Genomic DNA, 9,182 nt, shown 5'->3' on the forward strand with positions numbered 1-9,182 from the left:
TTCTGACCCAAGCATCTGTTTTTATGCAAGTCCATGCAATGCTGATATGTTTGATAGCTTTGTGGTGATTTTGAAGTCATGTCATATGATTCCTCTGGCTTAATTCTTTTTGTGTAAAGTAGCTTTGACTACTTGACATGTTTGGTTGTTCCATAGGAACTTGGGAATTACTTTTCATGTTAATAATTTTATTGATGTCTTGATAGGGGTTGTAATGAATATTTGTGTAGTTTTTTTTGTGCTAATGCCTTTTAATTTATGTACTTTCCAAAATTTTCTTTGTTTTTTATATTTCAAAGATGTATGCAACTAAACATGATCATATATAATACTCATTTCTTCCCCTCTGACTTCCTTCATGTCTCCTAGTTAGGTCTCCTTCCAACTTCATGTATTTTATTTTATTAATTAATTAATTAATTTATTTATTTATTTTGGCTTCTCAAGACAGGGTTTCTTCATGTAGTTTTGGTGCCTGTCCTGGATCTCGCTCTGTAGACCAGGCTGGCCTCGAACTCACAGAGATCTGCCTAGCTCTACCTCCCAAGTGCTGGGATTAAATGCATGTGCCACCACTGTCCGGCTATGTATTTTATTTTTTGATAACTCACTAAGTCTGGCTACTGCTGCCCCCATGTGCTTGAGTGTGGGGTCATGCACTGGAGCATGAGAAATCCACCTAGGGCTATGTGTTTAAGAAAAAATGAGTCTCCCACCTCCAACAACTATCCACTGCCAATAATCATCAGGAAGGGCTGTGGCCTGCAGGGATTTTACAAGATCAGTATTTGTAACCCATGGATAGAAAACATACTCCTATTATCGATGCTCTCCTCAATTTCCTTCATCAGGATTTTACAGATTTCTGTGAACAGATCTTTTATTCACATGGTTTACATTGTTTCTAAGAATTTAACTTTTTGGTTATTTTAAATGAAAAAATTCTCTTTTTTCCCCCATATAGTTAATTACTGGTATATAAGAAGGTCATCTACATTTTCATACCTTACAGTATGGCTGAATTATTAATTCCAACAGGGTTTGGGAAAACTCCTTTTGAGTTTAATATAAGATCTCATTGACTGAACACATTTATTCATTCTTTTGTCATTTAGATGCTTTTTCATTTCTCTTGTCCAGCCAGGATTTCCAGTAATAAGTTGGAGAGATTCTTCATGATGGTAACAAAACACTCAAGGAAGAACCATTTAACTTCTAGGTGTGGAAATTTCACTCCATGGCCAGATGGTTCTATTGCTTTCAATGTGAAAATCAGAACATCATGGCTTCAGGGGCATATGGCATAGGAAGCTTTCCACTTCACAGTGCCAGCAAGAAAAAGACTGAAAAAAAAAAAAACAGAAAAGACTATGAAGAAGAAATATCTTTCAAAGGCATACTCCAGTGACATAGTTCTTCCAACTGTACCTCAGAAAGGTCCACTGGTCTGTGGACTTATCTCTGAACAGCCCCTCTGATGAGTTCGAAGCTCTAATGTTTCAGCCATCTCTTCAGTAGAACCACGAGTTGGGAACACACAAGCCTTTGGGAACATTTTATATCCAAGTGCCACTATGCTGAATAAAAGTGGCAAAGCTGTGCATTCTTTTCTTATCCCAGATCCAGAGTCTGAATTGCAATGGATATGCCATACGTGACCTTCATAGCTTCTGTTGTTTTACTGTGTGTTTATTTTTATAGCCAAGTTATGATATATTTTTGTGATGAAATAATGTAAAAGTGTGTCAGGTACATTTTCTCTATCTTGTGAGATTATTTGGCTTTTGTCTTTCACACTGTTATGGTTCTCTGTCATATTCAGAGATTTATGCTGTTCAAGCCATCCCACTTGATCATCATCAATAATCCTAATATACTGTTGAATTTGGCTTGCTAGTAGTCTACTAGATGTTTTCATGTGAAACAGCATCTGAAATTTTCTTGCTTTGCCTATTTGCTGTCTTGCTTCAGCGTTAGGATAATGCTATCCTCACAAAATGAGTTTTTATGTTTTTGAAAAATTTTGAGTGACAGGTATTAATACATTTTTATGTTTGATAGAATTCTCAGGTGAGGGCATCTATTCTTGACTTACTATTCTGTGGGAAGTCTTTTTACATAATCATTCTTCTTACTAATTATAGGCTTATACATATCTTTTTTCTGTTTCTTAGTGATCAATCTTTCTTTTTAAGAGATTATTTTTTTATGTGTATGCATATTTTGTTTGCATGCATGTCTGTGCATTGCATTTATGCAGCACCTATGGAGGCCAGAAGAGGGCTTAGGATCCTCTGATACTGGAGTTACATAAGGTTGTTAGCTACCACATGGGTATAGGTCGTTAGCAGCAATGTGAGTACTAAAAACCAAAGCCTGGTTCTGGAAGAGTAGCAAGTGCTCTTCACTGTTGAGCCACCTCTCCAGCTTCAGCGACCAGACTCTCCTCCTCCTCCTCCTCCTCCTCCTCCTCCTCCTCCTCCTCCTCCTCCTCCTCCTCTTCTTCTTCTTCTTCTTCTTCTCTCTCTCTCTCTCTCTCTCTCTCTCTCTCTCTCTCTCTCTCTCTCTCTCTCGGTGTGGTGGTGGTGGTGGTGGTGGTGGTGTGTGTGTGTGTGTGTATGTGTGTGTGTGTGAATTTCACTAACTATTAATATTACATGCAGGAAAGCAATCTTGGAGGAAGTGCCATGCATTTTATAACTAGTCAATAGAAGTGAGAATTAAATCCAAGCTTTGACAAATTTTCTCCTGAACAGGAAATCTAAATCTCAGTATCTTTGAACTTGCTGTCTTTATGCCAAAATTTTAACCCTGGGAAAAGTTCTTGCATTTAAAAATCCCTAAGATAAAAATTATACATTAAGAATTGTTTTTACAAAATTCATATAATTTTTTTCTCTCTGAAGCCACACACTGATTAGAAAGAGCCTTGTTTGCATTCTGAGTACAGAGGCAGCTGCCAGTGATCTACAAACATGTGAATTCCAGCCAGACATTTAACAACTCTTTCAGCATTTCCTCATTTGAAAAGCCAGTGAACAGTATTTTCCTTATTAACATTTCTAGTGGACAAGAAAATAAATAACACAAATTAAATTCAATGAATAGTTCAAAAGTATTTGCTATCTACAGACACATCATGCAAAATGTCCTAGTACACAATGCCAAGTGCACCTAAAAATGGATATATTTCATGGAAATGTGTCTTCAACCCAGCAAATGCTTTATATAAGCCTAAGTTACATTTCACTGTTTTTTTTAAAAGAAATATCTTAATCTTGATCTATTTAAAATGGAAACACATCAAAATGTGTATTAACCTAGAAGCTTTTTAGAATCACAGTTTCATTGTATATATATATATATATATATATATATATATATATATATAAAATTTTCATGATATTCAAAATGTTAGCCTTTGTTTGAGACTGCAGTTTTCTCATTAAACATTTGAAAGAAATCTCCACTTGTGGAAGAGCTGAAAATAGAGAACAATGTAGTATATAAAAAAAGATTTAGATAGTCCTGACATCAGGTTGCTGCAGCACAATTCACATGTTGGTGAGCATAGGATGTTTTATAGTGCCCAAATGACTGAAATCTTACACAGAGCTCTCTGTATTACTATTAAATATCTTTACCTTATAAGGAGATTTTAATCTTTTGACAAATAATTTTAGCATCAATTATTATTTCCTTAAATAAGTGAAGGTGACTTTGATACAATAGAAATGAATTTTTCTCTCCAATAGGCATCTTTCTGTCCTACGCTGGTGGGAACTGCTCTGATCTGTGGTTTGTTTAGGTAACGAGGCTCACACCTCTTAACTGCTCTACACTTTTTGTCTCCTGTCCAAAGCTGGTTGTTCTTTATTTGAAATACAAGTTAAAGAGGAGACTACATGAAGCAAATCTACAGCAAACAAATTGTAATGAGAGATGAAGAAGCTCTATTTACTGTTCCATCTCAGCTCCAATAGTAAGTCACATAAAAACACACAGCTGCAAATTCTGTTGCCATCATGGAATGGGCCCAACTTGAAAAACTTCTTATTTCTTCTAAAGTTCCTTTGCAGCATATGTTCTAAATATGTTCAGACACATGCACTTAAGGTCTGTAAATATAAACACATACTAACTGTCATCTATAATATTTATGTAGTTGACATGTATTTTATATGGTTCTTATAAAAATTCTGGCATATTTATCTTCTATGTACATAGTTTTAGTATTGCCTATTCTGTCAGTATCTAATACTGTCTTTACCTTGAATTTTCTTAGGGTCACCATAAGATTAACAGTGCCCCCAATCAACAGGAAGTAGCCTGGAAAACTACGCCCACATTCCCCCAAAATGGATTATGGATATTTGTCTTTGTTTAGAGGGCTGGTTGCAAATTGTTATTGGTCATAGTCAATCTCTTTCTAAAAGAAGGAAGAGGGATATGATATAGAGGTGATAGGATAAAAGGGTAGATTATTGAATCTACTTTAATCCAAAAAAAACAGTTAATCTCAAAATATTTTATATTGGTATAGATTTCAGTTTATTGATACAAATTTAAAATTAACTTTGTTATACTGTATGTATATTTCTACTCTTGTTTAAGGTATAATGTTTATGCAGCTCATTTAAAAATGTAATGCATAGTTAAAATACAAATGAGTAGTCAAATTTATAGTCATGTTATATTTTTTAGGTATACAAAGATATATTTCAGTTAGGTAGGTAATCTTCAAACACTTCAAAGACCTACAGAATATAGCATTTAAAATATTTTAAGATCTTAGACTTTTCTAGACAATGAGACACATTTGCTCCTAGCAGCACCAATTATTTTAAAGAGGATGATGGGCATCAAAGAAATTCATTATGGAGTCAGCTTTCTTTTTGGCAAAATCTAGCCATTTGGCAAAAAAGTGCCCTTACCTCATCTTCTTGACAATATGTTGTGTAAAATTGACATGCAGGACCCATAGGAAGGTGACCACTGAACCTTGCAAAATGAGATGGTTCTTCAGGCTTCTGTTTCACAGAAGGAACTGCCATACATTCTACAGGACATGGAGAGAAGCAACTGACAAACTTTGCCAGAATGGGTGAAACAGCCTTTAAAATTTCCTGCTTCACTAAAAGCTATGCCAGAGACTCTAGGCCTGTAGGCTGAGACAGATGCCTCAATGTTACAGAGGAACTTTGGATGACTGTCTAGGTAGCCAGATGTCTCTGTCATTTCTAGAATTATGTAAGTTGCTTGCAATACACTTCCTGTATACTTAGGTAATATTGTACCTTTCTGGAGTCTTTGATGTACTTGAAGACTAGTTAGGTATAATTATAATTTTCCATGGTTATAATAAAAGATAAATTATATATGAAACTTTAGACTCACAAATATAGGATAGATGATAGAATATTTTCTTTAAATTTGCCAAATACAAATAGACTAGATATTGTATCTGTAATTCTTGCTTGATAACTGCTCTATGTTAAAGTTAAGACCTTTCTTTCGATTAGACAACAAAGGGGCAGTGCTGTAGGATGTCTTTCTATATGCTGTAAATACACTTTGGTGTGATTGGTTGATAAATAAAGCTGCAGTGGCCTATGGCAGGGCAGGATAAGTTTAGGCAGTATATTTAAAATGAAGAGATGGGAAAAGAAAGGAAAGAGAGAGAGACACTGGCCCACTGCCCAAGGAGCAACAAGATGCCAGTAACACCACAATCGTGTGGCAACATATAGATTAATAGAAATGAGTTAAGTTATAAGAGCTAGCTAGCAGGACTCCTGACCCATAGTCCATATAGTTTGTAAATAATATAAGCCTCTGCGGGATGCAGGTAGGAGAGATTCATCCCAACCACAGGACTTGACTTGGCAGGACTTCTGGCTACATATGTACATAGTTTCAGCATTATCTATTCTGTCAGTATGAAATACTGTCTTTTTTCTAGGAAATATATTAGTAGGCACAATTTATGAATGTTACTTTTTCATAGGTGTGTTTACACTTTAATTTTCAGCCATTGATATTAATATTATCCTCACAAAACTTTTTTCACTTTCTAATTCTTTAAATTATTTATTAGATTATCAATAATAGAAGTATCTTGACTGACAAAATAATCACCCTACCCTTTCCTGTATATCATGATTGAGTCTCTTGTTATGCTTGAAGATTTTTGTTCTTCATTGGCCATTTCAAGCTAAAGTTAAGATACATTGAAAGCAGAAATACTTTCAGAAATGGATTAATTACTATGTAGAAATATTTTAATGAAAGTTTGCCAAAATAAGCAGAACTTCATAAAGATCTAAAGGCAGCAGTGAATGTGTTTGGAATGTCCAGACTACAAAAGAAACATTTATGTGTAATTTTTTTGAGCCTTTCACATTGGTAATATTGAAAATTTGTTAAATATGATGATTGCAGAAATAAGTCACTGTCCTACCACCTGTCCTTTAAATAAGCTAATTTAACAAATATGACTTTTTTCTTTATATTTTTTGAGACAAGGTTTCTAAGTGTAGCCTTGGCTGTCCTTAACTAGCTCTGTAGATCAGGTTGACCTTGAACTCACAAAGTTCCACCTGCCTCTGTCTCCCTAGTGCTGGGATGAAAGGTGTGTGCTACAGACTGGCACCTTTTTTCTATTATTATATTAAAATTGCCTCTGTAGCCCTCATAAATATAAGTACAAACTGACTTAATTTATTTATTATATTTTGAACAGGAACAGGCCTCTGAGAACTTAGGTGACAAGACACACATTCTTTACCCTGTGACTTTTTGTAAGTTTTTTATCTCTTGATGCTTCTTCAGAATCTCATATTCTGGGTCCATTTATGAAAGCTTTGATAAAATCAGAGATTCTAACACTCTATTTCTTAGTTATCTATTAAGCCTCATCGTTCAACTATCATTCTGAGCAAGTATTTCATAAAGATCAATTTTCAGCCATAGCTTTCTCCCTATTTATTCTTAAATGTCAAACTATGGCACAATAATTCCACTGTCACTTGACACGTAATGTGTGCAATCCTTCTGTTTGCTTTCTTCCTGTCATCTTTTTTTCTTGTCAAAGAATAGTAATGCTTCCATATATATTCTATATGCACATAAATAATATGTAATATTTTTGCATATAATGTCTTTGGATGTTTTAAGGATTGCTGAGTGTCCATATAATTTTTATTTTAAAGAAGATAGGGCACCATTTGAATACTAGTTTCTTTAGCACTGTAAATAAATATCATCAATGCTATATCATTTTATGTGAAATAAAAATAAGACAATACCATATATAGTTCTTTTAAAAGGCCAGGCAACCAACAATTTCTCAATTATATGGTTTATGATATGGTTACTGAAAAGAATGTCCTCATAAATACCAAGTATGAGATATTAATAACTGCTCAGTTTGAGGGTCAAAAAGAAAACATTTCCCTTTATCATATTTTTTATGAGTTTTCTCTGTCTGTGCTAGGGGGATTTGGATGCTGATAACATACTTTTTTTTTGGTTTTGAGACAAGGTTTCTCTGTGTAGCTTTGGTGGCTGTCCTGGATCTAGCTCTGTAGACCAGGCTGGCCTTGAACTCACAGAGATCAGCCTGGCTCTGCCTCCTGAGTGCTGGGATTAAAGGTGTGCACCACCACTGCCTGCCAATAACATACATTTTTAAAAGGAAATGTACTAAAAATACAAACTTAAATTATTAGCAATGGCTTAATGGCAAGGGGCTTTAGGAGAAGATACAGGAACTGTATTTCAAAAAATGAAATATTGATTTTGGTTACTGCTTATTAAATATGTATTTTTGGCTTTTAAGACATTGTTGTCTCAGAGAAAGTTCCTGATCTATCCATTTTCCATTCCTGCATCAGTTTTCCTGCATTATTTTGTAACTGCTTTCTCTGTAATGCCTGTTTTCCACGGTACTCACGTGAAGTAAAATTACTAGCAGCACAGAAGGTGACCGTGTCCTTAATGACCGGCTATTAGATGCTTGAGAGCATATTTTTATCTACCATTATAACATCTGGTTACAAATTTAAGTTATTTAGGGCCTGACATTTATGTGTGTTATCTCTCCTGTTTAAAGGTGAGAGCATATGCTTATGAGTTTTATCAATTTGCCAGTGGGATTTAACATGTAGAAGCATTTCACAAGGTTTGAGCAGTATTACCAGAATGTCAAAAGCTTTAAAAGTTGCTTAATATCTTTGGAGTCAGTTAGCCTCACCTATTGCATTTTCCCATACTGCCTATTAAATATTCCAACCATCTGGAACTCTAGTTGCTATTCAAGAATTAATTTTTAACAAAATCCCACAATTTAGTTGGTTAATAATCCTTAAACATTATGTTACTAAAGAAATAATTTAACTGGTTAAAATTTTTTAAGCCATGCCAAAAAATGAAATACTAAAATTTATCTATTGGCCACTTAGGCCTTAGGAAATAATTAAATTTCTGCATCATTGTATGTACCTATATTTCTTTTTTTTTTTAAAGATTTATTTATTTATTATGTATACAGAAGAGGGCGCCAGATCTCATTACAAATGGTTGTGAGCCACCATGTGGTTGCTGGGAATTGAACTCACGACCTCTGGAAGAGCAGTCAGTGCTCTTAACCTCTGAGCCATCTCTCCAGCCCGTACCTATATCTCTTTTTTTTCTTTTTATTTTTTCCTTTTTTTTTTTTTTTTTTTTTTTTTTGGTTTTTCGAGACAGGGTTTCTCTGTGTAGCTTTGCGCCTTTCCTGGAACTCACTTGGTAGTCCAGGCTGGCCTCGAACTCACAGAGATCCGCCTGGCTCTGCCTCCCGAGTGCTGGGATTAAAGGCATGCACCACCACCGCCCGGCCCCGTACCTATATTTCTTATTGAAAAGGATCATATTTACAGATATAAAGTACAACATGTCAATAGCAGCTAAAAATTAAGCACATTACAAACTAGAAATGCAAACAAAGCATTCAAAAAAATTAAGGATGTTAAGCAACAATTCCTCTGCTCACATATCTAAATGAATCAAATTCATAAATTGGATGCCTTGAAAGAAAATATGCAAATTTCTTGTCTTACAAATCTGAGTTTAAGAAATATATAAATGATCTCAAAGCATATTAAAATATAATTAGCTCTATTTGTGATTCAAAATAAAAT

The sequence above is a fragment of the Peromyscus eremicus genome, chromosome 4 (genome assembly GCF_949786415.1).
Source record: "Peromyscus eremicus chromosome 4, PerEre_H2_v1, whole genome shotgun sequence".
Taxonomy (NCBI): Eukaryota; Metazoa; Chordata; class Mammalia; order Rodentia; family Cricetidae; genus Peromyscus; species Peromyscus eremicus.